The sequence below is a fragment of the Mesocricetus auratus genome, unplaced genomic scaffold (genome assembly GCF_017639785.1).
Source record: "Mesocricetus auratus isolate SY011 unplaced genomic scaffold, BCM_Maur_2.0 Super-Scaffold_100021, whole genome shotgun sequence".
NCBI classification, from domain to species: domain Eukaryota; kingdom Metazoa; phylum Chordata; class Mammalia; order Rodentia; family Cricetidae; genus Mesocricetus; species Mesocricetus auratus.
The window spans coordinates 7985080-8000654 of NW_024429202.1; the positions used below are offsets into that span (position 1 = coordinate 7985080).

General features: G+C 52.0%; 1 long non-coding RNA gene across 1 annotated transcript; it reads right to left on the reverse strand.

Annotated features, from left to right (window-relative positions):
• Positions 1-11893: 11893 nt before the first annotated feature.
• On the reverse strand, positions 11894-14538 carry LOC121133342. The gene is made up of 3 exons (XR_005870178.1): positions 14305-14538; positions 13057-14220; positions 11894-12826 (listed from the first exon to the last, which is right to left on the reverse strand). It is a non-coding gene; the product is annotated as an uncharacterized LOC121133342 (long non-coding RNA).
• Between the last annotated feature and the right edge of the window lie 1037 nt (positions 14539-15575).

Here is a 15575-nt window from a genome sequence, read left to right on the forward strand (position 1 = left end):
TGTGTATGTGGTGTATGTGTGTGTATGTGGTGTATGTGTGTGTATGTGGTGTATGTGTGTGTATGTGGTGTATGTGTGTGTGTGTGTGTATGTGGTGTATGTGTGCGCATGTAGAAGCTGGAAATTCTTAGAGGGAGCCATCCTGAATCACTCTTTTTCCTTAGTGAGGCAAGATCTCTCAAACTCGAAGCTTGCTGACATGGCTAGTTTTGCTAGTCAGCCTTCTGTTGGGATTCAGTCTCTGCTTTTTGAGGCTAGGATTACAGGGAGTTGACCATGCTCAGCCTGCATTTGTGACCGCCACCAACATCCTCCACACTTCTAACGTCCCTACCCATGTTCATGAGATAATTATCAGAGAATATCTATTCTCTCCAAGGCAATGGCTTTGTCATTGCCAGCCTGGAAGTTAGTTCTCGAGTCTTCATTTTCAGGAGAAGAAATAGCAGCTCACCTGTCCAGGGTCACACTGGGATTCAGTGTAGAGCTATGACATAAATGTGAGCCAGATGGACCCTCGAACATGCACACCACTCCCCTCCCATGTGCTTCTCATGAGAAAAATCATGGCACCTTCTCGTGACTGAGGACATACTTCTTGCCCCACTCGGCTGAGGACAGGCCCTTTGCAGAAGAATGGTCAATAGCATGCGGATCCAAAGAGACTTGGGAAAAGAAGACAAGTGCCTTAGAGGAGGACACTAGGGATACGAGAGTTGTAGAGGATCCAGATGCTGAGCGGAGTCCAGGTTGTCCTAGGTGCCCTCTGGGAGTATCCATGGCTCCTACGTGCTGATGAGCAGGGTCCACTGATTGCTCAGGGCTCCTACGAGCTGACGGGCAGGGTCTACTGATTGCTCAGGGCTCCTACGAGCTGACGGGCAGGGTCTACTGATTGCTTTGATTCTGTGAGTCTTGCTTTGCCAGCTGCTGCTGCTCCTCTGCACGTCTCCTTCTCGGCTGGGGAGGGAGGGGAGGGTCTCCAGAATTCCCCTCTGTGGGATGGGGAGGACAGAAGTCCAGGGAGGAGGAGAAGCCAGAGGGGGGTAGTGGGCAGGAGCCAACTAGCAGAGAGGCCCGTCATTGGCCCAGCTCCCAGGGCCCTAGCCTGAAGAGGGATCCGCCTGCCCCTCACCCTTCCCTCCCCTGCCCCCCAAGCTCCTTGGCTGCTGAGCCTGCCAGCTGGGCCCAGGCCAAGCCAAACGACTGCCAGGAGGAGAGGAAGAAGCATTTCCGAGCAGAGAGGCCCCTGTGGGCTCTGCTGAAGCCTAGAATCCCCCTTTCTCACCGCCAAGTGTAGAGAGAATATGAACACCACATAGACATGCACCACACAGGCATGCACACCACACAGGCATGCACACCACACAGGCATGCACACCACACAGACATGCACACCACACAGGCATGCACACCACACAGACATGCACACCACACAGGCATGCACACCACACAGGCATGCACATCACACAGGCATGCACACCACACAGGCAAGCACACCACACAGACATGCACACCACATAGACATGCACACCACATAGACATGCACACCACACAGGCACACACACCACACAGACATGCACACAACATAGACATGCACACCATACAGGCATGCACACCACACAGGCATGCACACCACACAAGCATGCACACCATATAGACACGCACCACACAGGCATGCACACCACATAGGCACGCACACCACATAGACACGCACACCACATAGACACGCACACCACACAGGCATGCACACCACATAGGCACACACACCACATAGACACGCACCACACAGGCATGCACACCACATAGGCACGCACACCACATAGACACGCACACCACATAGACACGCACACCACACAGGCATGCACACCACATAGGCACACACACCACATAGACACGCACCACACAGGCATGCACACCACATAGGCACACACACCACACAGGCGTTCACTCCACATAGGCATGCATATGACATAGGCATGCACATAACATAGGCATGCATGCTCCTGCTGGAGCCCAAGGTGGCTCTGAGGACAGGCTGAGGGTCCAGAGGCTGCAAGACTTGGGGAACAGCTTGAAGCGGGGCCATGGTTGTGCCAGGTGTCACGGTTTTGGAGAATTAGGTTTGACTGACTCTGAGGAGGAGGATGGGTGTAATGGATTGGACATAAAGGTGGGGGCTTGAGACTCAAGCCAGAGACATTATTTGGAAATAGACTCTTTGCAGATGCTACGAAATTAAGAATGGAGATGAGGGTCCCATTAAAGTGGGGTGGGAGCTCATTTGGTGAGTGTCTTTGTAAGAAACGGATGGGAACACAGACAGACCTGGAGGCAAGGGCTTGCGACCTCCCAGGTAAAGGCAGAGACCACAGAGCCTGGTTCAACTGAGCCCAGGACTTTAGATGCTGGCGTCAGAACTGTGATGTTTCTCTTGTCTTCAGCCGCTGTGTTGGTGGTAACTGTTGGAGCAGCTGTGGAAAATGCCTACCCAGAGCACATGGCATGAAACGGTGGGATGGGAGTGGGGGAGGAGGGGCTGGGGGAGGCAGCCCTGGAAAACAAGATGAAGATACTCGTCCCTTGTTGAGCCACAGTTCTCACTGGTCCCCTTAAGGATATTTGTCTCAACCCTCACAGTAACTCTGTTGGTAAGAATGATGATTCCAGGCTTGGAGTCAGGTTCGGACCATGGTGATTCCATTTTCCTGGGATTCTAGGTTCTTCCGACTCCCAAGGCTGGCCTCTGGCCTCTCCTTTAGAGGTAGCCACAACAAAGTCCATGTCACATGAGCCTCGCTTCAAGATGGAGAGATGCTCTCCAAGGGTCTAAGAAGTGACTGATTACACTTGGCCTGGGAGTTTACACAGCTGCTACCCAAGTGCTCAGGGTCTTCTCGAACGACTACTCTGGGGAATTAGAAATTCTGTGATGTCTCTGTATCCTCAGGGCCATTGAAGATGCTCTATCTGTACTTTGAGAGGGAAAGGAGACACCTCTATCCATCCCAAAACCATCAGTGCTACTTGGCTCCCACCACCACCATCACTAAACTCCACCATCATCACTAAACTCCACCACCATTACTAAACTCCACCACCATCACTAAACTCCACCACCATCACTAAACTCCACCACCATCACTAAACTCCACCACCACCATCACTAAACTCCACCACCATCACTAAACTCCACCATCATCACTAAACTCCACCACCATCACTAAACTCCACCATCATCACTAAACTCCACCACCATCACTAAACTCCACCATCATCACTAAACTCCACCACCATCACTAAACTCCACCATCATCACTAAACTCCACCACCATCACTAAACTCCACCACCATCACTAAACTCCACCACCATCACTAAACTCCACCACCATCACTAAACTCCACCATCATCACTAAACTCCACCACCATCACTAAACTCCACCACCATCACTAAACTCCACCACCATCACTTAACTCCACCACCATCACTAAACTCCACCACCATCATCACTAAACTCCACCATCATCACTAAACTCCACCACCATCACTAAACTCCAAAAACATCACTAAACTCCACCACCATCACTAAACTCCACCACCATCACTAAACTCCACCACCATCACTAAACTCCACCACCATCACTAAACTCCACCATCATCACTAAACTCCACCACCATCACTAAACTCCACCACCATCACTAAACTCCACCACCATCACTAAACTCCACCACCATCACTAAACTCCACCACCATCATCACTAAACTCCACCACCATCACTAAACTCCACCACCATCACTAAACTCCACCACCATCATCACTAAACTCCACCATCATCACTAAACTCCACCACCATCACTAAACTCCAAAAACATCACTAAACTCCACCACCATCACTAAACTCCACCACCATCACTAAACTCCACCACCATCACTAAACTCCACCACCATCATCACTAAACTCCACCACCATCACTAAACTCCACCACCATCACTAAACTCCACCACCATCACTAAACTCCACCACCATCACTAAACTCCACCACCATCACTAAACTCCACCATCACTAAACTCCACCACCATCACTAAACTCCACCACCATCACTAAACTCCACCATCATCACTAAACTCCACCACCATCATCACTAAACTCCACCACCATCACTAAACTCCACCACCATCACTAAACTCCACCACCATCACTAAACTCCACCACCATCACTAAACTCCACCACCATCACTAAACTCCACCATCATCACTAAACTCCACCACCATCACTAAACTCCACCACCATCACTAAACTCCACCACCATCACTAAACTCCACCACCATCACTAAACTCCACCACCATCATCACTAAACTCCACCACCATCACTAAACTCCACCACCATCACTAAACTCCACCACCATCATCACTAAACTCCACCATCATCACTAAACTCCACCACCATCACTAAACTCCAAAAACATCACTAAACTCCACCACCATCACTAAACTCCACCACCATCACTAAACTCCACCACCATCACTAAACTCCACCACCATCATCACTAAACTCCACCACCATCACTAAACTCCACCACCATCACTAAACTCCACCACCATCACTAAACTCCACCACCATCACTAAACTCCACCACCATCACTAAACTCCACCATCACTAAACTCCACCACCATCACTAAACTCCACCACCATCACTAAACTCCACCATCATCACTAAACTCCACCACCATCATCACTAAACTCCACCACCATCACTAAACTCCACCACCATCACTAAACTCCACCACCATCATCACTAAACTCCACCACCATCACTAAACTCCACCACCATCACTAAACTCCACCACCATCACTAAACTCCACCACCATCACTAAACTCCACCACCATCACTAAACTCCACCATCATCACTAAACTCCACCACCATCACTAAACTCCACCACCATCACTAAACTCCACCACCATCATCACTAAACTCCACCATCATCACTAAACTCCACCACCATCACTAAACTCCACCACCATCACTAAACTCCAAAAACATCACTAAACTCCACCACCATCACTAAACTCCACTACCATCACTAAACTCCACCACCATCATCACTAAACTCCACCACCATCACTAAACTCCACCACCATCACTAAACTCCACCACCATCATCACTAAACTCCACCACATCACTAAACTCCACCACCATCACTAAACTCCACCACATCACTAAACTCCACCATCATCACTAAACTCCACCACCATCACTAAACTCCACCATCATCACTAAACTCCAAAAACATCACTAAACTCCACCATCATCACTAAACTCCACCACTGTTATCGCCAGCATCCTAACGTCTCCACACCCACCACCTCCACCATCATTATCGTGACCAACCGCCTCCGTCCCCACCACCTTCACCACTGTCACGCCCGCTGTCACCATAGCTACCAAGCTCCCTGACAACTATTTTTTGTTGTTGTTTTGTTTTCAAGACAGGACTTGTCTGTGTAGCCCTGGAACTCACTCTGTAGACCACACTGGCCTCAAACTCACAGAAATCAGCCCGCCTCTGCCTCCCGAATGCTGGGGTTAAAGGCTGCACCACCACCCGGCTACAAGTCTTACCTTCCACTCCGTCATGTCTGCCACCTGTAATGAGTCCATCTCACCCACATCATCGATTTTCCCCGCTACCCCTCCCCCATCCCCCCTCACCCCTGTCATTTCTGCCATCACAACCACAGCCACCGATATCTCCACCCTCCCTGACATTCCCGTCCGTCTCCTCCACCTCCTACACCATCCCCATGCTGTCAGCCCCATCTATGACATCACCACCACCATGGGTCCTAACATCTCCTCCTTACTATCACGGTTACCGTTACCAGCACAGACCCCACCCGAGTGACACAGCCCATTCCTCCGTGTCCGTATGACCACCCTGCCTTCAGCCCTGTGCACGGCCCCTTCTCACATCACCATGTGAAGTTATAGACACACTCAGGGAAGACCCCGGGGCAGCTGAGTAGAATTCAGTAAGCAGTAGGAGTTGGGGAGTTCAGCTGACGTCCATAGTGAGTGGAGAGGGACTGGACTCCCGTGAGTCTTCAGAAACAATGTGGGCCTCACTGGCTGGTAAACACATCCTTAGTGGGACAAAGCGTGTCACAGGCATTTGTCTGGGGGGGGGGGGGTGAACCAGGCAACACCCAGGCCATGGTGTCTCTGGAGCATGAAGGCTTTGGCGGGTCCCTGGTTCCTGGCCACCTGCCTTCCTGGTCATGGCAGTGAGATCATGAGAGCGGCTGTGCTGGGGGTCCTGGGGAGGAGGAGGAGGGAGGAGGGAGAATGAGGGAGTGAGGAGGGAGGATGAGGGAGAGAGGAGGAGGGGGAGGGAGGAGGAGAAGGGGGAGGGAGGAGGAGGGAGGAGTGAGGAGAGAGGAGGGAGGAGGAGAAGGGAGGAGAGAAGAAGAAGGAGGAAGAGGAGGAGGAGGGAGAACGAAGAGGAGGCCCACCCTGGCTGGAGAGGAGGAAGACCTCTCCCCTGGCTGACTACTAAGATGAAGTCAGAACACTGCATCCCCCAGGCTCCTCTCCCCTCCCCCCTGCCTGCCAGGCACCACACATGCTCAGGAACCCAATGCTCTAGGCTCGCTCCTGCTCCTGAGAGACATCTTGCTACCAGTCAGCCACCTGAGAACACAGGGGAGGGAAGGGACTGACTGTCGTGTGGGGGTGGGTGTTCCAGCTCTCCACTCAGCGGGTAGCCTGTGTCTTTACATTGTGCATGCATGTGTGCGTTCATCTGTGTGTGTGTGCGTGTGTGTGCATGTGTGTGTGTGTGCGCGCGTGTGCGTGTGCATGCCTGCTCTTCCTCGCGCAGGCGCTTTATATCTGGGGATGACAGAATGTTCCAGAAGCTCAGGGCACAGCTGTTCTCTGACCCTCCCCTCTAAACTCAGCTACCTACATTGCTTTTGAGGAGCAGGGCCGTCCAGCTCGGGAACACGTCTCTCACGCCTTCCAACCCTAACCTGTCAGCATGCCTGGCTAATCCCATCCTCCGGGCTCATCACGCTTGAGAACCTGGGAAGCAGGGGAAGTAGGGAACAATGCTATCGCTGGATGTGCCTATCTCTGCATCAGGCGTGAGAGCCGGGCAGACAGGCTGGCGACTGGAGGGGCTGAGGGCCACTGAGTCATGGAGACAGCAGACTGGAGGGGGGTACAGAGAGCCTGAAGGGGGGGTAGAGACTGCTACCCAGACTCTTGGGAAATAAATGCACTAGCGGAGCCATCTCCCCTTGTCCCCTGCAACCCACTCCTCAGAAGATCTGTTGACTCGGGACACAGTGACACAGGAATGACAGTCTTATTTAATGAGCACATAAGCACAGCAGACATCCCTAAATCCTTTAGACAATCACCTTACTATTATTATTACTAGAGACAGAATCTCACTATATATCCCTGGCTGGCCTGGAACGCCCTATGTAGACCAAGCTGGTATCAAATTCACTGACTGCCTGTGCTTTCTGAGTGCCGGCATTAAAGGTGCATGCCACTGGGGGCTGGAGAGGTGGCTCAGTGGTTAGGAGAACTGACTGCTCTTCTAGAGGACCCGGGTTCAATACCCAGCATCCGTGTGGCAGCAAGCACAACATGACACCTTCAGACAGTCATACATGCCGGCAAAACGCCAATGTACATAAAATAGAAATAAGTAAGTTATTAAGAGAAAGGTGTGCGCCACAATATCTAGCTACTTTGTGTGTGTTTCGGTGTACGTGGGTGTGCAGGGGTGAATGTACCCATGAATGCATGTAGAGGCCAGAGGTTGATTTTAGGCTGTCTCTTGCTTCCAGGCTATCGAGACAGCTCAGGGGTTAAGAGCACTTGCTGTTCTTGCAGAGGACAAAGGATCCCCCCTGGGAAGGAGCTTGAGGGGGCTGGAGACGACAGCCTGGAAGACCCTGGTATGTCTGGTCTGTTTTCCAGTGCCCCCCATAGCTACTGCCTCTTTGTACTCTATCAGAGAGACAGCTTGAGCATCTGTCTGAGACAATAGCCAGTTATGGTCACCCAGGCATGGAGACCAGGAGGAGAAGGTCTCAAGTCCCCAACAATGCTGCACTTTCAAGCCCCTCCTAACTGGACACACAACCTCCTCAGGACATGGAGGAGACTGCGCCTCTAGTCCCTCAGAGCACCCAGGGAACAGGAAACTCCTCAAATTGTCATTCAGACGGAGTCCTTTCTTTCTCCCAAAGCCATATCCCAGATAGTCTTTTTTTTTTGTAATCCAGTGTGCACTGTGTTTTAAGTGCCTACGATGCTGGCCCTGTGCTGGGGTTAGAAATACATGCTAGGCCTGTCCTTACGCTCACAGCCCGGTGGAGAGTACCCGCCATTCATCATCCCTCCTAGTTTACAGCTTTGGAGGGTTCCCAAAGGGTGGGGCACAGAGACAAACAAAGGAAATCTCAGGATGTGGCCATGAGATAGGCAGCCAGTGAGGACCAGAAGATCAGGTGAATCTCCTCTGGTATGTCTTTTTCCCTGTGACTGGCTGACCACCCCAATGAGATCATGGGTCTTCTGCGAGCCACTTCTCAAGGGATGGGGTGAGACTCTGAGACCCATTACTCCAGACTTGGCTGTGGGAGCAAAGGATCCCAGAGTACTCTTTTTGGAAGATTGTGTTTGGGGAGCTGGAGAGATAGCTCAATGGTTAAGAGCACTGTTGATCTTTTTTCTTGTTTTATTTTGTTTTTTGGGGGGGGGGGGACAGGGTCTCTCTGTGTAGCTCTGGCTATTCTGGAACTCACTCTGTAGACCAGGCTGGCCTCAAACTCACAAAGATCAGCCTGCCTCTGCCTCTGCTGGGATCAAAGGCGTGCGCCACCACCAGCCGGCTGCACTGGCTGCTCTTGCAGAGGACACAGGTCTGTTCCCAGCACCCACAGGGCAGCTCACCGCATCTGTGACTCCAGTTCCAGGGGACAAGATCCCTCTCATGATCTGCAGGGCCACCAGACACGCAGGCAGTACAGGACAGACATGCAGAAAACAGTCATAGCCATAAATAAACATAAAAAGTTAGCAGATAAAACCTTTTAAGATGTATTTTATGTGTGTCCTCTGAAAGAACAGCAAGTATTTTTAATCACTGAGCCATCTCTCCAGCTCAAAAGGCATTATTGTTACTATTATTATTATCATTATCATTATCATTATCATGTGTATGTGTGTGTCTGTGTGTCTGTGAGTGCAGGCACCCTCACGGGCCAGAAGAGGGCACTGGGTGCGCTGGAACTGGAGTTAGAGATGAGCTGTACGTTGCCCAGTGCGGCTGCTGGGAACAACAGCAGTTGTTCTCAACTACTGAGTCATCTTTCCAGCTCCCGATCACAGAGTTTTCAGAAAAGGAGTGTGTAGAGTCACAGAGGCTGGAATGGAGCACTGGGGGATATGCCTGTACATGCAGGGGTGAGGAATGAGATACTGGTGGATATGCCTCCACATGCAGGGGTGAGGGATGGGTACTGGGGGATATGACTCCACATGCAGGGGTGAGGAATGAGATACTGGTAGATATGCCTGTACATGCAGGGGTGAGGGATGGGTACTGGGGGATATGACTCCACATGCAGGGGTGAGGAATGAGATACTGGTAGATATGCCTGTACATGCAGGGGTGAGGAGGGATGGGTACTGGGGGATATGCCTGTACATGCAGGGGTGAGGAGGGATGGGTACTGGGGGATATGCCTGTACATGCAGGGCTGAGGAGGGATGGGTACTGGTGGATATGCCTCCACATGCAGGGGTGATAGATGAGATACTGGTGGATATGCCTCCACATGCAGGGGTGATAGATGAGATACTGGTGGATATGCCTCCACATGCAGGGGTGAGGAATGAGATACTGGTGGATATGCCTGTACATGCAGGGGTGAGGAGGGATGGGTACTGGGGGATATGCCTGTACATGCAGGGGTGAGGAGGGATGGGTACTGGGGGATATGCCTGTACATGCAGGGGTGAGGAGGGATGGGTACTGGGGGATATGCCTCCACATGCAGGGGTGAGGAGGGATGGGTACTGGGGGATATGCCTCCACATGCAGGGGTGAGATGCTAAGGGAGAAACTGTGGGAGGAGGGTGTGGTTGAGTCCATCTGTGCAAGCTGCTGTAGAGACTTCATCTCTGGGCAATGAAGGGTGCAGGAGTTTCTTTTGAAATTCCAAGTTCGAGGCTGGGGACATAGGTCAAGTTGACAGAGCGCTTGTTTAGCATGCATGAGACCCTAGGGGTTGCATGAACCAGGCATGGCCGTCCACACATGTCATACCAGCACTCAGGAGGGTCGGAAGTTCATGGTTACCTTCAGCTACATAGTGAGTTCGAGGCCATCCTGGGATACACAAAGCCCTTTTCCATAGTGCAATAACATGAATAAACAGAAATAAAAAGGTGTACAGTTTGCTCATTCGCCCACGTATCAACCACTAAGCTTTCTCAAGTGACTACTCCTGGCAATGAGGAGTCAGTGGTGTGAAGCAGGTTCAGTTCTTGGACATTGTGTTCAAGTTGAGTAACAAAAAAAGGAAATTATTAAAAAATAATTATTACATAAAAAATGGCTTAGTTCCCAGTGAGAGACTCCCTGTTGGGCTTGTGGGAATCTGAGTTATCTGGGCAGACTTCCCTGAGGAAGTGGTGTTGAAGCAGAGATTGCAAGGAAGACAGCAATGGGTTAGGGTTAGGTTCAGCTGTGAGTAAGGGACTCAGCTTCTGCGTCATAGTCCAAAATGGCGTCTCCACCTCCAGCCATTCCACCACAGGCTAGTCAGTGGGAAGGAGAAAAGGAGGGAGGGGCATGCTCTTTGCGTGAAGGATCTTTATTTGTGGGCAGAGTATATCATGCCTGCCTAAACATCATTGACCTCACCAGCTACAGGGGGAATTCTTGTTTGTTGTCGTAAACAGCAGATCTGGGGCAGTTTTGACAAGAGTCTTTTTGTGTTTTGTCAGACTCAGCAGAAATGTCACTGGAGAAAGGATAATGACTGGGAGTCCAAAGAGACCAGAGGGGTGACAGAGTTGACAGGAAAAGGCCCTCAGGCAGGCAGAACCTTAAAATGGGGGTGATTGCCCTGAAAAGGGAGTGGATTTGGGACTAGGTGTGGTGGACTCGGGAGGCAGGTGGCTTTGTGAATTCCAGAGCAGCCAAGGTGACATCATGAGACCCTGTCTTCAAAAAATGAAAGGAGAGATTCGGTGAGCAGGACAAGTGAGTGTGCCCACAGGGTTAGAGGTCTGTGAGCCTCCTGCATGGAAGGGACTGGACTCTCCGACAGTTCCTGGCTGGAGAGCTCTACTGGGAAATGTAGGCAGCTGAACCCATCACTATGGAGAGGAGCAAGGAGACCTGAGGGGTAAGAAGGAGGGGAAACCCAGTTACCCTCATTTCCTGACTTCCTGTCTTTGGTGAACCTTTGGAGACGCTGCCTCTGTCTCATGCCTGAAAAGTCATATATATGACCTTCTTCCCATGCCAGAGTTGGAGGGGTCTGTCCCATAGACTCAGGATCTGAATTCAGGAGGCCAACCTAGGCCTGGACATTTGACCACCGTAACCTGGGACAGAGGGGCCTGTCCACCCTGTGCCCGTGTGTCCCGGCTTCCTAGTCTTCTGCCCTGCCTCCTCATACTCTCCCAGTATGTTCTCCCACGTTTGCTCATGATGTAACAGTTGGTGTCTGACTTGCGGACAAAAGGAACCGGTGAAGGAAACTGTTCTGATCACAGATGGAGGGGTCCTGAGGGGAGGGGAGCCGGGTAGTGATACAGACCGGGGAGCTTTCACAAAAGGACTGAGGTAGCCTATCCCAAAGGAAGGAGTGGCCAGCGGTGTCACTTTTTATTTAAAAATGTCCAGCATGTCTATGTAAGCATGGGAGTGAAGCCAGGAAGACAGAGCCGTTAACAATGATTTACACTGGGGGGTTGGGGGCGGCTTGGAAAGATCTTGGTTTCAAAGAAAAGGAACTCAACTCATGTGCAGGAGGCAGGAGCAAGGAGGGGGAGGGGAGGAATTTATTGGCTTCTCCCATCGTAGAGTGCAGAGGTGGGCCTGTCCTTGGCACAGCCCAGACAATGTCGTCAGGACTTTGGCCTCTGCTGTCTGTGGTGGACTTCCTTCTTTGGATGATGTCCCCCAGGCAAAGCTCCTAGCAGCTCCTGACACACACCTGTTCTGCAGCTTCAGGATGGAAAGCTGTTCTGTTCTCGGTGGCTTCAGGAAAACCCTGGCACTGCCTTTGATTGGTCAGGGCTGGTCATATGTCCTCTCTGAGCCAGTCACTGTGGTCAAGATGTGCCGTGCTTGAATGGCCAGGTGTAAATCATGTGTCCGTCCACCACCCCCACCCCCCATGGAGGAGGAGTCACCTTCCTGCAAGCCACGTGTATCCAGGAGGGTGGGTCCAGATACAAAGTCAAATCCCAAATCCGCAGCCCAGCTTTCCATGTAGAAGACAGCGCCACTTCTGAAAGCCATGGGCAAGGTCTACTGACTCACCACCCTTCCCCAAAGCAATGAGCTCTGGGCAGATAACACGAAGCTTGAATACTGTGCTCAGGGTGGCCTTGGGGAACCAGCAGGACAAGGGCAGCACAGTTGGTGGTGCTTTGGTTCTGGAGCTAGGGACGTGGTTTGCAAGCCGAGATTTGTCTCTCATCTGAGAACCGGACTGATGCAGAGAGGGCGTTCATCTCTTGGGAATCATCTGCCGCAAGGGTTGGCCCGTTTCCTGGGAAAGTCAGTGAAGGTTTGCTAACAGTGTGGTGGTCTCTGTGAGGAATCCTGATAGGGCGAGGCCAAAGCTAGTGGCGCATGCTGGCAGGGCAGATATTGGAGAGGGGACAGGCGGGCTAGAACTTGCCAGAGGACTGATTATGGTCAGAACCAGCAGGGGTCACTGCAGATCTAAGTAAGTTTAGGAAGGGACCAGAACCACCCCTGGGCCTCTTGCATCATTACCTGTGGCATAACCAGGATGCAGGGCAGAGGCTTGGGGTTCCACTCACTGGCAGCAACTGTCTCGGTCATCCAGCCTTGGTTCCCTTCCAGGCCTCAAGGCTTCATGAACTCTGACCTTTCTGCCTACGGGATCCAGGCTTCCGGCAGTTCTGAGAAAGTGTCTCTGAGGATGCTTCCCACGGAGACATCTCCCATGTTCCCATCTCTGCGTGTCGGTGGCCAGGCAAGGAGCATGTGCAAGCCATGTGCATCTGCACTCATTTCCCACACGTGCTCCAGAGAAACACGAGTCTGAGGTCTTATCTGGCTTAGAGGGCACTTGGGGCCTGGGGACGTCCATGATCAACTGCGCCCCTCCCCCACTTACCACGAAGAAGAGTGAAACATGTTTGCTGTAGGATGATGGAGAGAAAACGTGTGGAGAAAATGATGTCGTTGTATTATAATTAAATAATACTCTTTTAAAAGTACACAGTACCTTTGCTACTCCCTGAGCTAGTGGATCCTCTCCCTCGTCAGGAAGAGCTCCAACAGAAAAGGTCCCTTTAGAGCGGGGCCATGGCTCAGAGGCAAAGGTGCTGCTTCATGCCGGGTCTGACAATCGAAGTTCCATACCCAGAGCACACATGGCAGGAGAGAAATGACGTCAGCAAGTCTTCCTCTGACCTCTACACACAAGCTGTGGCAAACACACACACACACACACACCAGACAAAACATAGTGTGTGTAATAAAAAGAAAAGACTCTTTTAGAAGTCATCTCATCCACTCTGTCTCTGCTCTCAATTCCTACCCCTTCTTTTGCTGGCATCCCCAGGGGAAGAGGTGTTGGTAGACGTTTGAGTGACCTGGCTGGCACTGGGGTGTGGATATCGGGATCATCGTCGTGGAAGGAAGGAAGGAAGCAGGGCCCCAGATGTGACCTCTGGGGGCTCCACAGCAGGCCAGCAGGGGAACTCACGGGCCTGGCTCCCAGCCACAAGCCGTTGCTTCTCCCTTCCTCCCAGGTCTAGATGCCAGGAGTCTGGAATCGAGCCCGTGTCCTGCTCACAAGGCTGTGGTTTCCTCTGTGTGACCGTCAGGCTACCCGGAGGATGTGGGTGTCGAGTGCGCGCACCAAGGTTGTGTAACAAGCTCCCGGCTTGTGTGCACGAGCTGTGTAACCTGATGCAATAGGGAAGTTGCGGTCCCGTGAGCTGGGGTGTGGGCGCTTGGCTGGTGCCCAAACCACAGGAGTATTTGACTTACGGCTGTGGAGGAGGCGGCGCTCGGGGGTCGCAGGGCTGTCTACGTCAGGGCTTGTCTGGCTTTCGTTGCCCACGTCCTGGTCCCTGTGGGCATAGGACTAGGAGCGGGGCCGCCTGGTCAGGTGGGGTTGGAGCGGGGCTGGTACAGAAGGGATGGTCCCATATCAGGATGCTGCCGTGATGGGGTGGAGAACGGGCCGACTTCCGCCCCGCCCTTGTATCGCTCCTGTGTTTTCCAAACTGCAGCCCCACCCCTGCCAGGCGCACCCCTCTGTCCTGCCGTCCTGGACCGTTCATCTCAGATTCAAGTCTTTTTTATGCACCAGTGTCTGTCTTTCCTTCCTCTACCCGCCCAGACCTACAGCCCTGCCTCGTGCCCAATGGACTTCCCTGCACACCCCAGGGAGAGGCGGAATGGGGGAGGTCAAAGGGCAACTGTAACGTGACTGGCCCAGTCTCTCTAACCCTGTCGACCCATGGCCATTTCTAACCCAGAGCCTAAGAATGATGTCTGCCCCTGTCACCTGCCCGAGAGGGGTGGGTCCATTGCCCTTTTAGAAGGGTATCTTTGATGGAGAGATGTGAGGTTTACGTGTTTTATCTGAATTTTATTTATCATTTATCACTCTGTGTGTGTGATGTGTGTGTGTGTGTGTGTGTGAGATGTGTGTGGCATGCGTGTGCCACAGCGTGGGGGTCAAAGGACAACTTTGTGGTTTCCCCATCTTTATGTGACTTTTGGTGATTGAACTAGGTTGTCAGGCTTTCCTAGCAAGGGATTTTACCTGCTGAGCTGGCTCCAGCCTTCTTGTTTAAGACAGGCTGTCATGTTGCCCAGACTGGCCCCAAACTCTCTACATAGCGAAGGATCCTCCTGCCTCCATCCGCGATTGTCGGGTTACAGATATTTGCTACTATGCCTGGTTTTTGTGGTGCAGGGCCAGGCAAGCAATCCCCACCCCAATCCTCAGATAATGTTTGTGTCTCTGTCTTTTCTCCTTTCCCAGCTACTCCATCCCTCATAGAACTGCTTCCCTTGAGGGTAGCCAGTGGGTACCAGAGACAACCGGTGTGTGTGTGTGTCTGTGTGTCTGCGTCTGTGTCTGTGTGTCTGTGTCTGTGTGTGTCTATGTGCCTGTGTGTGTGTCTATGCATCTGTGTCCAGCCCCTCCCCTCTGGCTGGGTGGCACCTGCCATGGTGTCACTTCTCTCACTGATCCCAGGATGACTTGGGTCCCCACTGTTTTATTCCACACTGTGTGTCAGTGACCT